Here is a 25,128-nt window from a genome sequence, read left to right on the forward strand (position 1 = left end):
GTGGCATGTTGAACTCTGCTATAAAATGGACGACATGTTCATTCAGCTTAACATTTCATCTAATAAACAGTACTATACTAGGTTATAGGAAAAACAAATAAAATGGGTCAGTTTACCAATAAAGTGCTTGTAGTAAATCTGTGATAGGGCCATTGCTGTTATCCATAAAGTATAATTTTTGCTAAGTTTGAAAGATATTTTATACTACATAATTTTAAGGACTATACCCAAAGAGTAGATTTGACTTCTCCAAAATCCTACTTGAACTTCCTCAAGAGATGGGTTTATATTCTACATAAAGGGTATGGATCTGTCCCCTTTAATAGAAATTACATAAAAGAGGCTTAACCATGATAGAATTTATTTTTCTCTCATGTGAAGGTCTGAATTGGAAGTGTTTGGTCTTGGGATGAAGTGGGGTGGGTGAATGGATAGGCAGTTCACTAGGTAAACCAATTTCTTTACATATCATTACTAGGCTTTTGCCTGGACTAGAATGTTGTCCTCATTCACATGGCTGGCTCACTACCTCCAGCTCTCCCTTCTAGACTTGAGGAAATAATCAAAAGGCAACATAGGCTCCTGTAAGAATGTGACCCAGAAATTGTCTACACCTTTTCCTCCTCCATCTCCTCGGATGTGTGTTGAGAAGCCGCAAACAGAAGAATGATTTGTTAGGAGATGGTTCTAGTTGGAAGCTCATGTGCCCAGCTGAAGATAGGGAGGTTATATTACTGAAAAGAAGAGAGGAATAGATTGTAGATGAAAATTGGCTGCCTCTTTCATAGAGTATCCCATCTACCTTCAGAAGAATCATCTCTCACGCTAGACCATGGGCTTCTTGGTTTTTAAAAGGTATGAACATTTGTTCGACCTGCCCTCAATGGGTCCTCATGTTCTGCCATCATCTTGCCTCACTGCCATCTTGGGGCTAATATCATGAGCCCTAAAAGGTTAGAACCTCTGGGATATAAGTTCTTGGGTTTCATATACATATTGGAATGCCCAGAGCAAACTTGGAGGAAAACTAAGGTAGGGTAGGTGAAGAGGGATCACCACAAGAGCCTTTTGCTTTTTCTGTGGCTTCTACTCTCTTTCATCTCCCTCCCTATTTCAACTCTTAAAAAAAAACTCACTCATATCCAAATTGCCCTATGTGCTTCCAGATTCTTTTTCTTTCACTATTCAGATAAGTCTTCCTCTTTCTCTCAAGCCTTGATAGCCCCACAAAATCCTTCATTGGTTCTGCTACTACCCCAAGTGTTATTCCCAGCAAAAGTTGTTTGCTCCCAAAAGGAGTTCCAGTGCCAGCTATTGAAATAATAAACGTCCCTCCCTCTCATTATAAAATGAAGTCAACTCCTGCATTTGTTGTAAAAATGTTGTTGAGGACGTTGCCCATTACATCACTCCATTTCCTTTCCATAAAGCTCCCCATCAGAAAGTTCTTTTAGATTTCAGTGCCAGAAAAAACTTTCCTTCTCCGAAAGCATGCTTCCTCCCTTCTGATAATGAGAGCTATATAACTTATCATGCTTTCTGAACCATATGACTCAGAGCCAAATTTGCAGTTCTATCATTGCAATTATGTTAAATACACCATTAGCATATTAGTATTTCCCCCATTTGCTTGAGCCATTTTATATGTCTATCATATTGCTCTGCATTTTGTTATGCGCCATTTTAAATCCTTTTTGAAAAGAGTTCAGGTATCAGGGTGTAATGGTGGATGCCTGTAGTTCCAGCTGCTCAGGAATCTAAGGTAGGACCCGAGCAACACAGTGAGACCCTGTTTCAATAAACAAACAAACAAATAAATACATAAATAATAAAAATTTTAAAAATATTAAAAGTAAAATTAATACTAAGTAAATAAGCAAGTTAGAGATTATCTAAGGCAATACTATGCAGTGGTTGTTACACTGTCCCTCAGCTGCCTAGATAAAGCAAAAGACCAAGTGAACCATCTACTCTAGCCATTCCTACTTTTCAAGGGAAAAATTACTCAGGGAACATGGTACTTTCAGGTCATGAATGAAAAATTTAAAAAAAAATTAACTCTGACCAACTCCATTTCTGGGAGTATAATTTTGTACCAATTTGGAATTTTTTTGCACTTGTCTCCAAGAGTCTTTGGTCACTTACATCACTCCAGCTTCACTATAGTGACCAAACTGCTGAGGGCTTCAACTGATTTCAAGAGAGCACAACTTGACGGCACCTTTCCTTGTTCTGCACTACTTACTACTCACTTTATACACTAGAACTTGCTGATGGTAAGGACCTGCTTGGCACCTAATTTGCAACCTTGCACTAAGGAGGAGCTAGCAACCTGTGAGTAAACCTTTGACCAATGGGAGAGGGAAAGCAGCATCCCACCGCACCCTGATGGTCTTAGTTACTGTTCTGAGATATAATCACTTATGGAGATTCTTGGAAGACGTACTTACACTAAGAAGTAAATCAGTTGCACCTGTTGCCAAGTGGTGGCCAGCTCAATAAGATGCCTTCATATTTCTTTTCCCACCTCTCCTGCCTCTTTTATCCATCTTCATTCTCATTTACCTGTGATTTACTCTGTTCAGGTTCTACTTGACAACCCAGAATAATGGCATGATTGGTGACTTGAGTGGCCTAGAAGATAGAACTTCAGAATAGGATTTGGAACTGGATAATTTCTGTCCAAAAGCAATATAGACATACTTCTGGTATTGAGTGGGATGGTGATTTATTTAGTATGTAAGGCATCACAACTACTATGATAGCCACTTATAGTTAATTGGGATATGTTGCAGGTTGAAGGCAAGGTATTTGGGATATGAGAAGTCTGTGGCTTGACCAGTGTAGGAGCAATGACAATGATAAGCATTTTTAGCTTTTGTAAGAGCATTGGAGCTTATCAAAATATGTATAGCCTCAGCATAGCCAACCTTGGTAAAAGTCTTCTCTGTAGCTTTTAAGTATTGTCACTATCTCTAATTACAATACAGATAGTATTAAAAACTCTGGAAGGCCAGGATCTGATATGGAGTACCATATCTCTTAACATGGGTATTGTTATAGGTTGAATTGTATCTCTCCAAAAATGAGTTCAATTCTTAGTCCCTGGTACTTTATACTTTACCTTATTTGGAAAGAAGTTCATTGAAGATGTAATTAGTTCAGACACGTCATATAAGAATAGGCTGGCCCCTAATCCAATATGACAGGTGTCCTTACAGAAAGGGAAATAAGATAGAAAGACACTCAGAGGGAGAGTGCCATGTAATGACAAAGGCATAGATTACAGTGATGGAGCTGCAAGCAAGAATGCCAAGGATTGCTGGGAAACACCAGCAGCTAGGCAGGGGCAAGGAAGGATTCTCTTCTGGGATTTTGAGGGGTCATGGCTCTACCAGAATCTAGAGTTCAGACTTCTGGGCTTCACAACTTTGAGACAATACATTACTATTGTTTTAAGCCACCTGGTTTGTGATATTTTTTCAGGGCCACCATAGACAACGCACATAGAATCTCATTTCATCACCTCACACGAATGTTTACACTTTATGGCAAAAGAGTTACAATAATGGGCACATGACAATGGGATCCACCAGTGTTACACATTCCCCACCACCTAGAAACAACTGGCCTAATAGAATAGCAGATTAACCTATTAGAAGCTCAGCTAAGGGGACAGCATACTGTGGATTACAGCACTGTCCTTCAAACTATGTGCATGTGTAAAACCAATAGTTGATATCTCATACATGTCCTCAAAAGATAGAGCACAAAGAATCAGGGGATCAGGAGCAGAAGTAGAGTTTTACCTTTTTAACTATCAATTCCAGCAAGACACTAGAATTTAGGCTTCTTGAACACAAAATTTAGGTTCTGCCATGTTAGAAGTCTAGGTTCCCAGGTGAAATTCTTGCCGTCAGACAATACAGTAAAGGTTTAGATGAACTTGAAGCTGAAACTATCACCTGTTTACTTTGGGCAGGAGTAATGAATATATTGTATTGAGTAAGTAGTCATCCTTGATTACTGTGAGGTTCTCAGAGTGCTGCCCCTCAACAGGGGTGGAGAGGAATATGTCTGGAAACAATGGATTTGCTAGGACATTTCTTGACACTTTTAACCAGTAAAAGTGGTGAATGGGCCATTATGGTATTTTTGGATCATCAGGAGCAAACAATGTAAGAGTTTAGAACCCACAGAGAGAAAATTCTGAGTCACCCACCAGGTGAGAAGACCAGATCCATGTGGTATCCAAGCATGAAGGATCTAGAATGGATGGTGGAGGGAGATGAGATGATGACTATCTAGTATGGTCTTGATTATTTTCAACAATATTTTAGCTGTCAGTCTCTTGCTTTGTGGGATATTACTCTGTAATTCTGCAATAAAATAACAAATTACAATTTTTTTTTGATTCTGTCTCTGCTTTCTAAAGAATTTGGCTAAAGTAGTGGGGTTTAGAAATTGGCCTTTAGTTATCAATTTGTGGATTTTTATTTGTAAGGGAGGATTTTTTTTTTCTTTCTTGATCCATCAGGAGAATCATTACCCAACCAAACATCTTTCTCTGTCTTATAGAACTTGGAAGGCTCTACAACTGGAGTTATTTGGATAATTTATGTAATTTATTCCCCTCCACCCAGTGCTGGGATCAAACCCAGAGCCATACACATGCCAGGCAAATGCTTCAACAATGAGCTACATACACTCTTAGCTCATAACTTACTCTAACAACATTAGTTGATGATGGGTGTTTAAGAAGTATACAGCTGAAATACCTAAAATTCTCAGGAATTTTGTGAAGGCAGGCAGTTTCAAGGTAGCATTTTTATTACTGTTGACATGTTGACAGTAGGGGCAAGTTTTCACTTTGCAGCTGGGAATGACAGTAGGTTGGAAGAGCAGGGATGAAAAGCTAGAATTAGGTTAGTTGAGGCAAAGCTAAGAATGAAGTTTAAAAGAATTATCAGAATAAAGAAATCACAGAAATTGGGGTGAGAACATTGCAGTAGCTCTGAAGCAAGACCAGCAGTCATGGGCCAGGAAGCTTGTAGAAGGCTGTCAGGGATTGCAAGTCGGGAGCAAGGCACTGGTTTAGCTACATTATGTAGTCAAAGTCAGGTATAGGCTGGGATACTTGGAAACTGGAGGAAGGTCACTACTATGATTTGGATATTGGGTGTGCCCTCAAAACTCACATGTGAGATAATGCAAGAAGGTTTAGAGGTAAAATGATTTGGTTATGAAAGCCTTAACCCAATCAGTGAATTAATTCCCTCATAGGGATTTACTAGGTGGTAACTGTAGGCAGGTAGGGTGTGTGGGGTGTGTGGCTGGAGGAGTTGGGTTTCTGGGAGCATGCCTTTCAACTATATATTTGTCTTTGTTGAGCAGAGCTCTTTCTCTTTTTCTCCTTCCTGGTGTGATGTCTTGAGCTGCTTCCCTCTGCCACATTCTTCCTGCATGTTTGGCCTCACTTCAGGCCCAGAGGAATGGAACCAACCTTCTATGGATTGAGACCTCTGAAACTGTGAGCCTCCAAATAAACTTTTCCTCCTAATATTGTTCTTGTCAGGTCTTTTAGTCCCAGCGTGAAAAAAAGCTGACTAAAACAGTCACATAAGGTAAGCCAATCCCTTAAATGTGCTTTCTGGGACTCCCTAGACTTCCAGGGAACAAGTGGCCTAGGGTCCAAGGCTTAAGTACTGAAAAATAGCTGTAATTCCTTATACTAGTAAGACTGAAAATGTTAAGGAAAAAGAACTTTCTTATCTTCTGGAAAAATCTCAGTGACTTAGAGTAGATTATTGCCAAAGAGATGAAAATGTAGTCAATGCAGATCAGGATTCTTCTGAACCTTCCTTTTTTTTTTTTTTAAATTTTGGAACCTTTAGGTTTTTTTTTTTAATTTCCAGTTTGTTTTTTGAGGTACAGACACCTCTTTGGGGGCACCACATGAATCTAAGCAATTACTTATTACTTTGTTAACTGGCATGAACTAATTTAAGGTAAGACTGATGAAGATCTGCTTTTTTTCTTGGTTCATATTGCAAACTGTCTCCATCTGTTCCTGACAACTCCTGTTGCTAGGGAGTAACTCGAATGAATAAACGGCAAGCAAGCTACTATTTTAAACAATAGACTGGTCATATATAGGGGGTTATTTTTTATTTCTTGTCAAAACCTCAAACTATGAACATATTCTTATTTTAATAGAGAAAAGGTCTAAGGTCAGTCCTGAATTTACCTTGTTTTCTTTAATTGTAAGAGCTCAATTATTGTCCCCATTTGATAGATAAGGAAAATGAGTCTCAGAGAGGTAAGCACCTCAACATCTATAAGTATGGAATTGAGTCCAGACCTATCTGACTCCAAAGCCTGAACCCTGTCACTTTATCAAATGCTCTGGCTATTTTAAAGGCTGTCCATTCACAAGTGACAAAAGAATTTCATGGAATTTCCTTTTTGAGAAACTTACCACTCTCAAACTAATGTACTCTTGATTTGGAGATTCAGAAAAGACTAAAAAATTAAATTGACAATATCAGTGAAATTTTAAAAAATAATCTAGTAACATCTATTCAAATATTGAATGCATTCAGAGGAAAAACAAAAGACAAAGTCTCTTAAAAAGAATTGGGTTTTAATAGAAAGTCACATTATAAAATACAAAGTATAGCTAAAGAAATATCTTTTTAATGAGTGGGAACATTGATTAAAATAGGAAAAAGAATGAGGGAGATAAATGTCCAATTTAAGGGAGAAATCATGAAGTCCTGGAAAAATACAGCCTGAAGAGTCTGAGAGACTCTACCATTGCTGCAGGCAACTTACACTCTTGGAAATGTAATCACACACAGGCACTATAATTAACAGGAGCTACCATAATAAACTGTCCTCAAAGAGAAGACCAAATCAAACTCTCTGGCTACCTAAGCAAATCTGATCCTATTTGAGGATTAGAAATGTCCTAGTTAAAAGTAAAGCCTATCTAGATGCTTTTTGCATTATTCTTCCTTGTTCTTTAATGTCAATAGTCTACTAATATAGTTAATTGATTATATCATAAGAACAAATTACATTAATGCTTTCCATTCCAGGAATATTGGGAATTAAAATAGGTAACTGAATTAATTAATTTAATTAGTTAATTAATTTATTTTTTCCATACCAGGGACGGAACTCAAGGGTCTCAATGACTGAGCCAAATCCCCACCCAACCCCCTTTTTAGGGTGGTATTAGGGATTGAACTCAGGGGCACTCAACCACTGAGCTATATCCTTTGTTCTCTTTATGTTTTATTTTGAGACAGGGTCTGATTAAGTTGCTTACAGCCTCGCTAAATTGCTGAGGCTGGGTTTGAATCTGTGATCCTCCTGCCGCAGCCTCCTGAGCCACTGGGATTATAGGTATATGCAATCGAGCCTGGCCCCAGCCCTTTTTAGATTTTATTTTGAGACAAGATCTCACTAAGTTGCTTAGAGCCTCGTAAATTGCTGAGGGTGGCTTCAAATGAGTGATCTCCTGCCTCTGCCTTCTGAGCTGCTGGGATTATAGGTTTGTGCCATCACACCCATCAGTAGCTGAATTTTAATTAAGTTAGGCATATTATATGCAGATACTTCATTGATTAACTATATTAAGAGAATATTCTAATTTCTATGTTTTAAGAACAAATATAAACCCCTATTTTTTGTGTGTGGTGCTAGGAATTGAACCCAGGGCCTTCTGCCTGCCAGGAAAGCACTCTACCAATTGAGCTATAATTGTATATAGAAATATTAATATTACTATAATTGCATATAGAAATATTAATATATCAACATATCAATATATTATTAAATTAATATTACTATAATTGCATATAGAAATATTACTATAATTGCATATAGGAATATTAACATTACTATAAGAAATATACAGGACTTTGTATTTGATACTGGAAATATTTTAGTTCTAATTGTGGAATTTCTCCCTAGAAAATTCTATTAAAATTTTTGTGGAATAACCTATAAAATTATCAAGTATAAAACATGGTATAGCATATACAAAAGGCTTCTTTATTAGGAAGTTATTTAGGAAGATTTCTTAAAAAAATATTTCCAGAAGGGAGACAGCTGAAATGTCTAGCAGAACACATACGTAAATATAAGGTAAGAAATTCTAGGAAAAAAAGTTGAGGGGGGAGGGAAGTAGGTTATTCATGTTTGTTAACTGTGTGTATGAATTTTCTTTTTCAAAAATGATAATATCTAAGAATATTAGGATTTACTTCTATTCTTTCTTTTTTATAACTCAAAATAAAACCTTTATTTTTCAGTAGTATTGATCCTAATGTAGGTCACAATATTTTTAAAAACTCAAATTTCATCATTGATTTTTTTTCACCATATTTACTGCGAATTTTCACAAGATGAGTTAAATTTATACTCTAGTTTTAAAACACCTATGGGAAAAAATTTCAGGAAATTGAAAAATTTCTTTAAATGATACTATACCTTAGTAGATATATTATATAGAAATACTTTTTGATAGAAAACTTGGTTAATATGCTGTTTTGCTTAATTGCTATTTTCTTTTTAACTTAAGATTAAATGTTTCATTTTCAATTCTTATTGAAAAATCTTTTAAAATGTATTCAGAGTCTTTACTGTCATAGTAAATAAAAAAGTAAATTAATCTTTCTTTGACCAATGAAAATTTCTAGAGTCTGAGAGATGGATCTTTCTGAATGTCAATAATTATTGTACAGCCCGAGATTGGGATGAATGTGTATGTCTTCAGCACATACCTAGGGAATTGATTATTTGAATAAATCCTTGATATAAACTTCCTTTCTCAAGATGTGCTTCTTTTGTCCTTGCCCTCAAAATAGAGTTGTAGCAAGTGGGTTCAGAAATGTTTATTCAGGGGCTCTTGTTTGTTAGGTTTGTTAAAAAAGGATTGTCCTGTGTTCTTGATGGGATTTTAATGAGTGTGGGGCAGCGGGGGGGGGGGGGTGGAGAGGGGGGACTACTGAGCCTGGTCCATCTGCCAGCAGAGATTCACTCCATACAGCATAGCTCACATTGGGGAATGGATAGGAGGAAGTATTCTGGATAAAGAAATGGACTTGAACGAGGCGAGTATGCTCAGCATCCCAACAATGTCACGGTCTGGCTTGATTTCAGAAGTAGGAATTCAAATATAGTGGGGCTGCTAGAACCAAGGAATCTAGCCAGGGAGGCAGTGGTTGATTGGTTTTGGAAAGCTTTTTCATAGTTGTGCTTGTGACTGAAAGATTCAACCAGGGGAAGGAAAGTTAGAGAGAAACACTGGGGTTCATTGGATTTACAGTAGGGTCCCAGTCTGAAGGATGCATAGGCAAATTAAAGGGGACCCCGAACAAGATATAAACTATACAGTAGAAGTCAAGACAGACACATAATATGTGTCGATTTTTAAAAGCAGGTAGCTAAACTATGTGGTACCAACAATGAAAGGGGAACATGAAACTAGATCTACAAAGAGAAAGTGAAGCCACAGGGGTTCACTGGGGTTTCCCAACCAGATGGAGGCTTGAGGGTCAGGATTAGAGCCCAGATCAGAAGAAGGGGAAGAAGCTCCAGTCCTTTGCAAAGCAGATGCTGGGACAGAGTCTGCCACATAAAACAGGGTCTCCTATGAAATGGGGCAACAGAAACTCTACCCTCTGAGGCAGGCCCTGGGGTAGTTGGATAAAGAAATCTGCAGGGAACTGGAAACTTAAGTTGGCATAGAGCAGATGTGAGTCCTACATTAACACCTCTCCTGGGGTACAGGAATCTCACATTGAGAAATTAACACCGATACCACACTGGAACTCACGAACCTCCCCGGCTTCTAGAAGAAATAAGAGTGGAACAGCTCTGAAAGGGTTGTTCTACAACACAGAGCACAATGGATTTTTTTTTTTTTTAATTAGAAAACAAAACTCTGTGAGGAAGAGAGAGCAGCTGCAGGAACTTATACCTTAAAACCTGGAGATTATAGAACAATCTGAAAAGTAATAGGCACATTAAAAAGCTTAGGGAGATAAAAATAAAAAAAAAATAAAAAAATAAATAGTAGTATGGAAAGAAGAAAAGCATACTTATAAAGCACATGTAATAAGTAAAACGAAAACTCAACAAACATGTTAAATAATAGATAGGCCCAATCCAAAAGAAGAGAAGTGAAGTGGGAACTGTTCTGAAAAATATCAAAAAACAGATAAAGAGATGTAGGGGCCAGGGTTGTGGCTCAGAGGTAGAGTGCTCGCCTAGCATGCGTGAGGCACTGGGTTCGATCCTCAGCACCACATTAAAAAAATAAAATAAAGGTATTGTGTCCACCTACAACTAAAAAAATAATAAAAAAGAGATGTAAAAACATGATGAAGGTGGATGAAAGCGAGAACAAGAAGGTAAAGCACAGCAGTGAGTTCCAGAGTCTAAAGTTGAGATAGCAAGAAAGAGATTGTGTGGTTACAGACTTTCTACCTGAAGCAATGCATACTTAGTTTGACAGGATATGTTGAGGTCTGAGTGAGATAAATGAAAACAAATCCAAATCTAAGTTCTTCAAAAACAAATAGAAAATCTTAAGCTATCAGAGAGAAATGGAAGATAACCGAAACAAAGTAACTGTTAGATTGAGAGCAATTTTCTCACAGAAAAATGAGGTGTCAGGAAACACTGGCATGCATCTTTAAATGCTAAAGTTAAGTAACCATCAGTTTAGATTTCTATAACAGGTTAAAGTATCATTCAGTCCATACAAGTTGCTGAGAATGTAGATTTTTAATGTTTTCATGAAAAATGAATGGTAGGTATTTGAGGGAGTGGGTTTATTAATCAGCCTGACTTAATCATTCCACATTATAAATATATATTGAAGCATCACATTGTACCTCATAAATATATTATACAATTAGTAATTATCAAATAAAAATGAAGTTTAAAAATTTAAAAAACAGATAGTAAAAAAAAAAGAAAGAAGTTGTGGTAGATTGCATTATTAACCCCAAATTCTCTACCCCTTTTAAGGGAGAACTTCAAAGTCGCATGCAGTAGCTCCTACTAAAGAGGCAGAGTGTATTTCTCCACCTCATTATTCTAGATTCAGCTACACGCCTTGCTGCAACCAAGAAGGAAGTAGAAATGATAATGTTCTGGTTCCAAACCTAGTCCTCCACTGTGGGTTTCTCTGGGTAGATGCCATTGACAAGGGAAGAACATGCCTGGGCACTCCCTGGTCCCAGTAGGTTTGTGAGGGACGACGTGAAGGGCAGGCCACTCCACACTGAACATGGAGGAGATCAGCTGACCTCCCAATCCATGATACTAAGTCACTGTTTTTCAAATCCCTGAGTCTTGGGCACATTATTGCATTAGTTTCTGATTGTAATAAATGTTCATAAATTTAGTAGACTAAACAACACAAATTTATTCTCTTACTTTCTGGATATCAGAGGTCAGAAATCAGTCATACAGGGCTAAAGAAGGCTATTGGCAGGGATGTTTTTGATCATTCTTATTATTTTTTATTTCTGGAGACTCTGGTAGAGAACTTGTTCCCTTGATCTTTCTAGCTGGGGATTGCTTCCACTCCTCCACAAATGGATCTTTCCTCTTATCCCTCTAATTTTTTGCTTCCATTGTCACCACTCATACTTCTGTGGTCAGATCTCTCCCTTCCCCTTAGAAGGACAATTGTGATTACATTTGGGACCCACATGCACCATCCAGGATAATCTCCCCACCCTTATCTTAATTACATCTACAAAGTTCCTTTTGTCATATGAATTAAATATTCAAGGTTCTGGGGATTGGGATATGCACACTTTGGGAAGGGAGTATTATTCAGCTGACCACAATTATTATGTCCGGTTATTTAATAAAAATTGTTGTTTTATGAGAATCTTGGTCTAAGAGATACTAGGTACAGATCAATACTGAAAAAGCTACCAAAGGATGGGCTTTCTTTTTCTACTGGGGATGGAACCCATGGCCTTATGCACACTAGACAGCCTCTCTGCCAGTGAGCCACATCCTCAAACCCAACCTCTGTTCTGTGCATGTGACCTTTTGAAGTTGCTTACCTCTGTGTGACCCAACTTTCTTACCTATATAATAAGTATAATCATAAATAGCACCTACCTGATCTGCTTCTTATGAGGATTAAACAAATTACTGTTAGAAAAGTGCTTACAGGGGGCTGGGGTAATGGCTCCAAAGTAGAGCGCTTGACTAGCATGTGTAAGGCCCTGGGTTCGATCCTCAGCCCCATATAAAAATAAATAAACAAAATAAAGGTATTGTGTACAATTAAAAATAAATATTAAAAAAAGAAAAGTGCTTACAGCCTTTACAAGGCACTAATTAAGTGCTATGTTACAAATAACGAAATATATTTTATATTTACTTAAATATTTAATTTCCATATTTTAGTCAATTTATTTTTAGATTTTATTTGAATATGTTCTGTTATTTTAAATCAGAAAATGAAAAAAAATAAAGGATGAATCATTTTACTTTCAATTTTTTTAGCAAAATTTAAAACATCTGACAAGTACTAGAGATATTATTGGGAGACAGTTGTGCAAGTTGATACAACTTTCTAAAGTAGTTTGGCAACATGGTTGAAGATAATCAAACTGGGTTGAAGATAATCTTGTTCTACCAGGTAGAAATTTTGGCATATACTTAAGAAACTCTCGGTAAATCAGCATATTATAAAACTGCTTATCATAATGACCCTCTTTCAGGTCAATATTTGGTGTGAGATTCAGAGCCTGAGAAAGTGATTATGGTATATGCCATTTATTAAAGGCACTTTGGATAAACCTGTAAGGATCATGCTGGGGAAAGTGGATTAAGATAGAGAAATATCAAGAGAGGGTGTGGTCCCAAGTGAAGAAGCCTAGTATTGGACAGATCCATGAGGGCCTTTGGGATATAAATCACATAGGGAAGGGGAAGAGGGTTTTTTTTTTTTTTTGTATCTCATACCAGTCAGTTGTTCACTGCCAGTCACAAGTGGCCAGGGTTGTGTTGGCATGAGGAGGTGTCCACTCTAGCATAAGGCAGTTTCTGTCAGCTCAGCAGGATGTAGGGATAAAAGGGTAGAGAGAGATGCAAGAAGCCAAATTCAACATGATTCCTAGTGGATATGCTACTTGGGTTAAAGAGATCTCAGTAGGGCACTCCAATTCCACTAAAAATACAACACAGCAAAACGTAATGTTCATCAATAGGCTACTGGGTTAAAAATGGAAGCATATTCATACAATGAAATTCTATACAAACGTTAACGTTAATGAACTAGATCTACATCTAATACATGGGAAAATCTTGAAAACAATGCTGAATGAAAAAAGTAAGTTGAAGAAAGGCATGAATAGGTGCAATAATTTAGGCATATTAATAAATAACAAGAGAATATTCATATGCTGTGTATAGTTGCATAATATGCATAATACACACTAAATGTAATGTTGATTCACTGACTTCATTGGGATAATAGTTACTTGTTTAGGACAGGAATAGGAGTGGAATTGGGAGGATATAAATAGGGCTTCAGGTATAATGTTTTGTTCAGTATGACACAATGTTATCATGAACTGAGCACATTAAAAAATCATCCTGTTAGATTATCTAAAATATTTTTAATACTTTATGTCAAATAAAGAATAAAAATTCAAGGAAGAAGAGCAGATCTCTAGGCGGTGCCAATCCAGAAGAGGACTGAGTGGGTATAACTGAAGTTCTCATAGATACCTACCTAATTTTGGCTCTTGGCAATCAGGTCTGGTTGTCTGTCAAGAACTTTGTGAGTAGCAGTAGTCATGTTTGGGTCTTCAATCATCACTTGGTTCTGAGAACATTGAACCAGAAACTAGATAGTTCTTAAATCGTCAATCAGTGAATCTAGCTTGAGGGAGCAGAACAGGAAGAAAAAGGGAAAGGTAAAATGAGACAGGCACTTAATAGCAAAGTTTCAAGTAGAGAAGTTTTGCAAATATTTCTTGAGTCCTTCATATGTATTAAGCAATGTGCTAGGCTTGGGAGTCAAACAAGAATGATGCTGTTCCCATCTTTAAGGAGCTGAGCATTGTGTGGAAATCTATGGGAGAGGAGAGCCTTGAGAACTTGGAAGCATATTTGTATAAATGCCAATAAATATATTTGTAGCAAGACTCTTTTGTTTCTGATTCAAAAATCCCCAAATGATTTCTGTGGAATTCAAGTCTTCCAAGATGTTCTGTGAACGAAGGGTTTATAGTTAAATGTGTTAGGAAACGCTTATGTCATATTCCATTTTTGGAGATTCATAGACAATTAACATATGAACATTACCAAGATGATTTATGGAAAAGAAAGCTATATGAAAACTTTGTATCTCCCCCAATTATTTGATACCAAAAAGAAAATGTGGAGACAGGAGGAGTAATGCCTATAAACTGATTTGAAATGTTTTGTGGAATCCATTGTATTATTCCTTTGTATTGCATTTACACTATTATTTTCCTAACTCATTTGAAATACTCTATTTCTAAATGTACTCTTTTAATTAAATATTCATCCTAGTGTTTCTGTTCCAATATTGTGTTTAAAATGTTGATCAGAGATTTAGTAAACTTACATTATTTGGCTTCTTAGGGAGAATTAATACTAGTTTTATGCAAGTTTCTTTAGCTCTTCAAAATAAAAGCAAGGCTGAATATTCGTGATGGGCATATAAACCATTGTACTTTTTGAGATCCAATTTTATGGCACCCCCCACCTTTTTAGTGTCTAGCATAATGCTAAGTCTTCAGGCTTTTGAACAAACATGTCAATGGCTTTAAATCAAACTACCATGCTAAAATATATTACTGTTTGACAACCGTTTGCTGCTATCCATTTAATTGCATCCTATAAAATGAACCAGGAGGTATAAGTTTACAAACATAACATCTGAGGTGGTGGTAAGATTAGAGCTAAATAACACATGTAGTTTAAACTCTCAATGTAAAGACTCCAAGGGCTGTAATTTTAATATACTGCTGCCAAGGGGCATGTGAACATTAATATGCATTCCCATTAAATGTTTTCAGTATTAAAGAATATAACATAGCTTCAGTTTTATATACAAAACTCACTCTAGCACTTCTATTTTTGCATCTTTTCCTGGAACACTGGAATATTCGATATTTTACTTTGTTGGATAATTCTTGACATAAAATGGTTACTTCATAATTGCATATTGACTATGTGGCTGAAGTTACTCTTGTTTAGTTATGCCAACTCCCTCCTCTTACAAATTCTGAAGGAATTAATGAATATGGGATGATTGATTAAATACCAAACCAAGTTACATTTAGTGAAATGTGTTATTATTTATTTTTTGGTTGCACAATTATCTATTTTCAGAGGTCCTTCGAGATAGTGAAATTTTCGTTTAGATGTATGTGACCATGGGTCTGCCATTTATGGCCTGGGTGACCTTGTATCAATTATTTAACCTTTTAGTATCTCTGTTTACAGAGATGTTAATACTGCTCTATGGCTATTAATATAATATATTTGAAATGTTCAGAATGTATGAAAGTGCATGGCACATAGAAGTATACTGTAGTGTTACCTATTATTATTCACTGAAAAGACGTAATTATAAGCAATAGACAATTTCTTCCATTAATATCTATAATCACACTCAAGAATGACCAGGTCTACTAGTCTAACATAAAACAAATAGTCCAAATTAGATCTTATTAATATTTGATGATTTGCTTCTTTTTATGGGAAAATTAGTATAGAAGAAATTATATAAGTGTTTAAGTTTGGAGGAATAGGAGAAACTATTTTTGTATAGAAAATACAGGTGGTGAAAAATGATCCTATTCTTTGTTCTGCTTTAAAGTTTACCTGTTACGTTTCAATTAGTATTTAGAGCACAAAATCCCATTTGCTTAAATTTCCCTCACTTTTCTTCCTTTATGCCCTAGCCCTATCTTCATCTGTTCTAACAGCTGTTCCCTGATTCTCCTTTATGCTCTACTAGCAGGTAGGCCAGTAGGCAGAATCAATAAACTTTGGCAAGTAAATGAGGGTGGTGATATAGACAAGGACTCATGAGTGGTATGTTAGACTGGGAGTGCGGCTGGTAGAAATGAGATTTCCTGCTTTCTACCTTTACATTTAAGTCTCTGAACTTACCAAAATGTTCATATTTTAATTGTATATAATTCTTTTACTATTTTTAAGACAATATTCTTAGGAAAAATAGATGGAGATGTTACACAAAAGAACTTTGCTTGCTAGATTTTAAAAGAAATTAATCAAGGGGACTGTCATTTAAAAAGGTAGAGAAATGAGTAGAAACAGTAATGTATATTTTTAAAAAAGTTTTAAAAACTTCCTGGATTAGGAAATAAGTTGCAATACATAAAAATATGAAAAGAATTTTAAAACCCAACTTTTATATATATTAAAACACATGTTCTTTAAGTTAGGAAAGATAAGATAAACTGCAAGTAGATTATGACAATAATATGTACTTGGATATACTGTACATCAAATTGTGTTTTTATAGTCGAACACACACACACACACACATACACACAAACATACACACATGACTGGTATGTTAGATTTAGGCCACTGTTCAGGAATATAGGAAAGACCTTGGGATAAGAGTTGAAAACGGTGAAAAGATGAACCGCTTTATTCTTGTATTTCTTTCCAACTTCCATTTAATTAGAGCATACAGAGGGAAACAGAATCATCTCTCTGTTTCCAAGGAGGACTGGTTCCAGAACTCCTGAGGATACCAATCCATGTATGCTCAAACTCTTATATAAAATAGCATAGTATTTGCGTATAACCTATGTACATATACTGATGACTATTTCTAGATTATTGTTATATCTAATACAATACAAACGCTATATAAATGGTTGTTAATTTGTATTATTTATGAAATAATAAGAAAAAGTTTGTATATGTATAGTAAAAACAAAACTATTTTTTGAATGTTTTTAATCTGTGGTTGATTCAATGTGGAACCTATGGATGTGTAGGGTCAACTGTAAACATATTAGAAGGTACAAAATCAAGCTGGATTTGGAGACTTGGTCTCAAACTGTTAAGTAAGATAAAATATATTAAAATAGTAAAGTTCTTTAGCATTTGAAGCAACTAAGTAATTAAAGTAATATATGTTGCCAGTTTTGAGTACAGAGGATGGGGAAGTTATTGAATATGTATATGTGTGTGTGTGAGTGTGCGTGTGTGTGTACACAATATTAGGACATACTTTTCATATAAAGGTGAAGTGCACACCAGCAAAAATATCAATCATGGAGAATTACAAATGACAACTTTATGTCATGCAATGACAACCAGAGCTTGTGTTGTCCACACAAACAAATGTTTACTTAAATTCTTATTTTATTTCTTCTAACCAAACAACTGACAAGATCACAAAGTCCCATTCAAGGTCATTCGAAACTTTGAACTTGGATCAGCTTCAAGAGGATTTTAGAAAATCCAGTAACTGTCCCTTTGAGTTCCAGAAGTTCAGTAAAATTCAAATCTGGTATTTTTTTTTTCTTATAGAAACTCAACTTACTACATCTGACCATTGGGCTACTCCAAAATTCACTCTTTATAATTTGAAACTATCCAAAAAGTCATGGTACAAAGAGGCCACGTGTACAAATTTGCTGTCTAAAACCATGAGAAGCTAATTTCCATGCCCAAGATAATGTTTCAAAGAGATTTCTTTTCAATGTGTTTTCTTAGGAGGGCAAGATTTCAAAGAGGAACACGAGCAAAGCAAGGTAACCGATGCTGCCATCTGGAGTTTTCAATTAGCATATCTGACTAATACTTTGGCAAGATCACTTGCAAATATTTCCAGAATTGAGAAATAATCTTGTGGCACTTTCTGCTCTTATTTTAAGGCCACCAGGCCTCATAAAGGAAGATAGAGAGTTCTTCAAATTCCAGCTGAAGGGAGTTGGAACGTTCTGTTTTTATTCTCATGCTTATTTGTTCATGCTGCTTATACATAAAACAATGTATTTGGAAATGAGAAGGGAAACAATTGCCCCCAACTCTTGTAATTCAACACTGAAGCCCAAGTATCATATACAATTGTGTAAAAATAGAGACATTGGCCAAGATTATGATTTATAACACATTGTTATTACTGGGTATTGATTTTAAACAGTTTTTTAAATTTTTTTTTAAAGAGAGAGTGAGAGAGGAGAGAGAGAATTTTTAATATTTATTTATTTTTTTAGTTCTCGGCGGACACAACATCTTTGTTGGTATGTGGTGCTGAGGATCGAACCCGGGACGCACGCATGCCAGGCGAGCACGCTACCGCTTGAGCCACATCCCCAGCCCTGGGTATTGATTTTAAAAATTCAACTATAAACATGAACAAAACCAAAAAACTTTCAAGGCAGAGATTCTGAAACTGAAGGTCCTTAGAGATTGTAATTCCAATCACCTCACTTGACAAAAGGGGAATTTGAGGACCAGGGAAACAAAATGACTTTCCTGGGGTCACATGGAAAGTCACCAGCTGAGCTGTGAGGGTGCTCAGGTCCTAACCTCCTGGCAATGCTCATTTGCCAGGGGTGCAACAAAGAGTATTCACAACACTTAGTCACAGTTTAGCTTTTGGGCAATTCCACATTTTTGTGTGTTCAACAATATAGCTCCAATTGATATGATTTGTTCCAGATCAAACAAATATTAAGTGGCAAAGTTTTATTACTCCTACTTCACACTTATGTGTAGTTGTTGTTGTTGTGTGTATATACATGTACACAATCCCTTTGTCCCTTTATTTTCTCAAATCTGAAAAGCTCTGAAAGCTTTTATTTTTTCTATAAATTTTTGACAAACTCTGTTGGTGTAAAATTTTGTATGATCTAATGTGGGGATATTTAGAGAATTCATATATTCCAGAGAATGTGACCCCTTCATGTATTTTATTTCAAAACAGTAATATGTTCGATTAGAAGATGCTGCCCCAAACTCTGTGGAGATGATATATAACAGATGTTGGGGCTCAGACAATGATACCGCAAAGAGAAGCCCTAAGAAGCAGCCTCAGAAGCCAAGTTTCTCTGACTTTCTCCAGCTCTTGGGTCTCACTCCAGGTCCTCCCTTGAGACAAGCCATAGAAATCAGCATTCCACTTCCCCCAAACAGGCCACAGAAACCAGAACACATTTCCTCCAAGGCCACCCATAAATACTAAAAAAATTACTTTGACGTTCCCCCATCTTTTTGTATAAAAACTAGCCATTAAAAAATTATCTGACCTATTTGATTGTAAGTCAGAAAACCCCCACTCTAGGAAAAAAAAAGTAAAGGTACAACTGAGAGGCCAAGAGGAATCTGAACAGACAGGCTGTATCCCCCTAACTCAATCAGAGCTGGGGTGTAGCTCATCAGTAGAGTGTTATATCCAGTGTGAGAGAGGCGCTGGGTTCCATCCCCAGCACTGCAAAAACAAAGCCAAAACACAGACAAAAATGCCTTGTCTTGTTTCATTTCCATTATCTCATATCCTTTGTATCCAATCATAATTTTATACAGCTGTCCATGCTTCATTGAACTGAAGCATGAAAAAAATAGTTCACCCTGAGTCTTTGGGTTTTATATCTGTAGGCTCTCATGCCATGTAATTCATGATCAAATACTCTTGTAATGCTTTCCTTTTGTTCACCTGTCGTTTGCTATATGGGTGTCAGTAATGATCCTGTATGTTGTAGAGAAAGGGGCACCCCCATTCCACCCTTACACAGATGATGCATAACATAGGTTCTATATAATTGATTACATTTTTAAACCCTGAGTAATTCTCAATTTTTTTCCTAGTGGTTTTGGATAAGAGAATGTAGGTCTTTAATTTGTGCATAATGTAATTTCATTACATTGGTTTCAACAGTTCTGGCTTACAACCATGCAGCTCAGGAAACCCTTTACATACACAATTTTCTTTGGTTCAAAATATATGGACCAAAGGGAATTAAATGAGATAAGCAAATACTATTTATGCAGTAGCAAATACATAAAACAAGGAGCTGAGTTTCCTTTGCATCATCTGAAGTCAGCAAGTCCAGGGTAAATTCAGTGTTCAGTGGTGGTAATTACCTCAATTGTGAGTTTTGGATGGAATCATCTGACTCCTTTTCTTCTTTCTCTCCCTTTTTTGTAACTTTTACTTTATAGCCTCCTTTTTTATGTTTATTCCAAGCTGGATCAAATGTTAGTGTATATGTGGGAAATGAATTAAGTTTGTCCACCCCAACTCTCACAGTAACTCTTTCAGTAGTGGGATTGAGGACTAATCAGTCAACTAAGGTTCATAGTTTGCAGCTTAGAATAAGTATGCTGAGGAGCATAGAGGGTGCATAGATTTGACATTCTTCTTTTTTATTATAACCCTCATATTTAGCCAAATAAATAAGCAAAATGCTCTATCATTAATCTGTGCTCAGATTTAACAACATGGACTGCAAAGCCCCAGGACTGGGCTGTATCCCAAGTGGATTTCCAGCTTGACCAATGGCAGATGGAGAGGAAGGGGCAGTCATTAAGGCAATCTCTGAACAGGACCAGCCCTTTCCTTATTTGCAGGAAACTTCACCAACTGAAAATTGTGATCTGTCATATAATGACAAGATAAACACAGACACATATGCACACGTGTGTGTACACACACACACACACACACACACACACACACCCTGGATGGATGAGAACTGAATATCTTGAGGTTTACCTTGTCCTTATTTGAAATCTTAAAAGTAAATTTTATAGATAAAGAGTAATAGTTTTTGGTATATATTAATTCCTATCCTAGTTTTGAATGTGTTCCTAATTATGTAAATTCAATTTGTACACAACCAATTTAAATAGAAGACATTTGCCTATTGCAATGTGTGCAGATCTCAATGAGGAGGTGTTTCCTCCTTTTGTCAACCGTCCCTATAATATGACATTTGTTTGAACTGTATTCTATAAAGGGACAAGCATGACAGAACCCAATACTCTCTTCATCCCTGAATCAAACAAAGAAGAAAGAGAGTGGGATCCAATGGAAAGTTTCAGGTCCAGGAATCAGGTCCCAGCTGCAAAAGCCCTGGAGTGTGACCTCAGACAAATGACCAATCTCTCTGGACCCCAGTTTCCTCTTCTATGAAATGAAGGGACTGTACTGGAGCACTTCTAAACCTGCACAGTTAAAAAATGTTATGATTCTAAGAGGTGACCATTGACAATTTCATAGTCTGTTTTGGATCTTCACTGGGACGATATTTCAAATGTTGCAAATTTCCAATGATTATGGGAGCTTTTCTTTGCCTGGGGAGAAATTTTTAGGCACAAGATTGAAATGGCTGGCAAGTCAGAAGAGGTTTGTTGGTAAACCTTGTTCAATACAGCCTGTCTTTTTCCTAACTGCACATATTGTAGTCTTGTGACTGCTAAATGGCCCAGGGGAAAGGGCCACATGACAGCTGTGCCTGGACTCTGGCTTGGCCAACTGATTTGCTGGATGCTTTGGAATCTGAACCTTGGAAGAACCAGTAAAAGCAGCAACAGACAAAGGAGGGTGCAGAGGATTGGGCTCCACCTCCTTCAGGGCAGAGCAAGCTCAGGCCTGGGAGAGGTGGGGATGGGGAGCCAGAAGGAACCAGGTGAAAGAGAACCTCATGAAGGAAGAGGACTGTCAGCTTTTCCTAAGTGACGGGTGGAATAATGAACTCCAAAAAATTATAAAAGAGAGTACATTTCTTTCAGGAAAAAAATCCATTTTATAGATTACATCAGCTATAATGGATATTCTTTAGTTAATAAGTAGAGATGAATAGTTTGGTGTATTTATTTACCATAATAATACTATTTAAAGTTTACTGAGTACTACAGGTTGAGCATCTGTAACCCAAAATTCAAATTGCTCCAAAATCTAAAACTTTCTGAGAACCAACCAATGGAAAATTGCCACAAATGGAAAATTCCATACCACGAAACATTGTTTCATGTACAAAATATTGAAAAGTTGTATGAAATTAAGCTATGCATATAAAGTGTGTATGAAATATAAATGAAGTTTGTGTTTGGACTTGGGTTTCATCCCCAGATATCTCATTATGTATATACAAATATTCCCACATACTTCTGGTTCTAAGCATTTCAGATAATGGATACTCAATCTGTATTGCCATGTAGCAATATAGTGCTTTATATTTACTAGGTTTTTAAATCATCATTATAAGAAGTAGGAACCATTATTCCCATTTTATAGATTAAAAAGACAAAGGTTTAGGGGACCCCAATAATGGCCAATGTCACATACTAATAAATGAGAGGATCTGAGGCTTGAACCTAGACAGTAGGCTTCTGGGGTATTTCTGTCTCTTGTCTTGAGAGCATTTGATTTAGGCTGTGGAGTCTACTTCTGTTCCTTCCCCAGTTATGTCCTCCCTTTCTTCCTCTTCCTACTCCTGTCTCAATTCTCTTTCTCTCTGTCCCTCTTTTTTCTTCCCCTCCAATCTCCTCTCCTCTCTTTCTACGTTATTCCCCACCCTTGTCTCTTTCTCCTGATCTTTAATAGCACGTCATAGAGAGGATTGATTGTTTTGCAGAGTAGCAAATTCTCACATTAATTGGAGAAGATAATCACAGGAAGTCTCTTTCCTGGACATTCTTAATGTATGTTTCTGGTTATTCTTCTGGACAATGTAAAATTGAGAGGTAAAAGGATTGCTGAAGTCAATTAATAGAAAGTTTATCCTCTATAAAGTATCATCCACTACAGCACTATTAAAGAAAATATTTATTATTATTATTCAAAAGATGTAAGAACTACAGACCAAAGTTGACTATAATCACAATAATCACAATTTTGTTAACTCTTGCTCTTCAGAAACAAAATTGAGATTGTTGCTATCATGTAAATAAGTAAGAAAGTACAATGAATAATTTTATTCTCTTCTTCAAAGAACAAAAATAACAAAACCCTAAGGGCTTTCTCTTATTGCAGAGGCCCTAAACTCCTTGATGATTTTCAGTTAAAGTAGTTTTACCTTGAGTTCCTATCTTGCCTAGAGGGAAAAGATCCCCAGAGATGATCCTTGGAAGCTCCCTGGCTTTGCAATTGTGTCAGGGTGAATTCTCGTCATTTTCACTAATGATGAAGGATGCTGTACTACAGCTCCATCTTTTTTTGTTTGTTTGTTTGTTTGTTTTTTACATACATGACAATAGTGGAATGCATTACACTCATTATTACCCATTTACAGCACAATTTTTCGTAACTCTGTATATAAAGTATGTTCAGGCCAAATTATGCCATGATTGCCTCATTGCCACGGCTATATGATGCTATGGTGCTTCAGTATCCTGAAGGAAAATCTCCCCCATCCCTGCTCCCTTTGATCCACATTCCTAGCCCCTTGGAATTCTTTACAGGGCTTTTGCCTTGGAGCACAAGTTGGAACCCAAGAGGACAAGACTGGGCAGTCCACCTTTAGGCCCATAAAAAAATCTAGAACATCATTCTCCTTTGACTCTTGGACTCAGCACCAGGACATCTCAGTGAGCCTGGGCTTTCCCCCTATCTCTAAAGTAACTTTATTTCAGAGACCTGTTGGCTTTTCCTGTGTCTGAGACCAGGTGAAAGCCACATTGTTGTTCATGGCCTATTTCAATAATTTAGAGTCTCAGAAAATGGAATTGAACGTTGAATGTTTCATTCCAGGTGTTCTGCTCTCAACTTTTTCTATCTTTAGTCGTTTTCTCAGTACCCAAACTTCTTTCACAAGGATGGAAGAAGCTTCTGGGGTGCAGAGCATGTGCAAGAAGAAACAGGACCCACATCTCATGCAAATGTCTCTGTGCACATTCCTTCTCCAATATTTCTAGTCCAGGTTGGATGAGGCTCTGGGTCAGAGTGGAGCCTCTTCTCTTGGCCTGTAACCTCCCCAGGCTGCACTGAGGTAAATGGCCAATTACTGCGCTGTTCTCATATCTTTCCACTCCTATCTGGGAATTTTTACATCGAACTCCTTCTTAACAAGATTTTAAGATAGAGAAGTCAAGGCTTACATTATAGGTTGGTACACTCAGTTTCCAATCCCAACCTCAACCTTCTCCTGTCTTGCCTTCTGCCCTGTGCTATGAACACTGGAAAATCAAATCCTAAACCTTCCTGGTCATTTGGCTAGGGTGGCTCTGGCACTCCGTTCTGGCCAAAAAAGATGCAGCAGAAACGAGAAAGAATTGCCTTTCTTGAAACAAACCAAAACAACAAAAATTAAGGACACAAGAATACAAGGATTTTGATTTTTTTCTTTAATCTTGTCTAGAATATAGATGTATTGGAGTCTTTAAAATTATTTTGTAAATTAATTAATTAATTTTAAAAATATACAAGCTAAAAATGGGAGAGCCACCTGGGCATGGTAGAACTTACCTGTAATCCCCCAAACTCAGGAGGCTGAGGCAGGAGGATCATAAATTTGAGGACAGCCTCTGTAACTTAAGAATAGCCTGTCTCAAATTAAAAAATAAAAAGGGCTGTGGATGTGGCTCAGTGGTAGAGTGGTAGAGAGAATGAAAGAAAGAAAGAGAGGAAGGAAAGAAGGAAAGAAGGAAGAAAAGAAGGAAGGGAAGAAGGAAGAAAGGCAGAAAGAAAAAAAGGACAAGCAGAAAATAAAAGGATAAGAGGATTCTGAATCATTGATATAGTCAGGGACATCAGCCTTCAACTTCCTATTTCAAGACTTGCTACATTGTGTGAGAAAAAAAACAAACTCTTTAAACCACTATAATAGAATTTTCTATTACATGCAGCCAAATGCATTTCTAACTGATACAATGGGAAGGTCAAGATACAAGTGTCTGCTTGATAATTTCCACTTTTCTCTTCCACTTCCCTTTCTGTAGATCATAGGGGCTCTCGAGAGTTTTTCTTTTCTCCCGTGGGGATGTTTTAAATTACTATGCAGCAAATTTCACTTCTCCTACCATGTTGGAGGCAGAGTGCATTTCCCTGTGACTTGATTTGGCCATGGAATATGATTAAATGTGACATGGACAGACATCTTAAATATGCTC

The sequence above is a fragment of the Spermophilus citellus genome, assembly GCF_964194105.1.
Source record: "Spermophilus citellus genome assembly, chromosome: 3".
Classification (NCBI taxonomy): domain Eukaryota; kingdom Metazoa; phylum Chordata; class Mammalia; order Rodentia; family Sciuridae; genus Spermophilus; species Spermophilus citellus.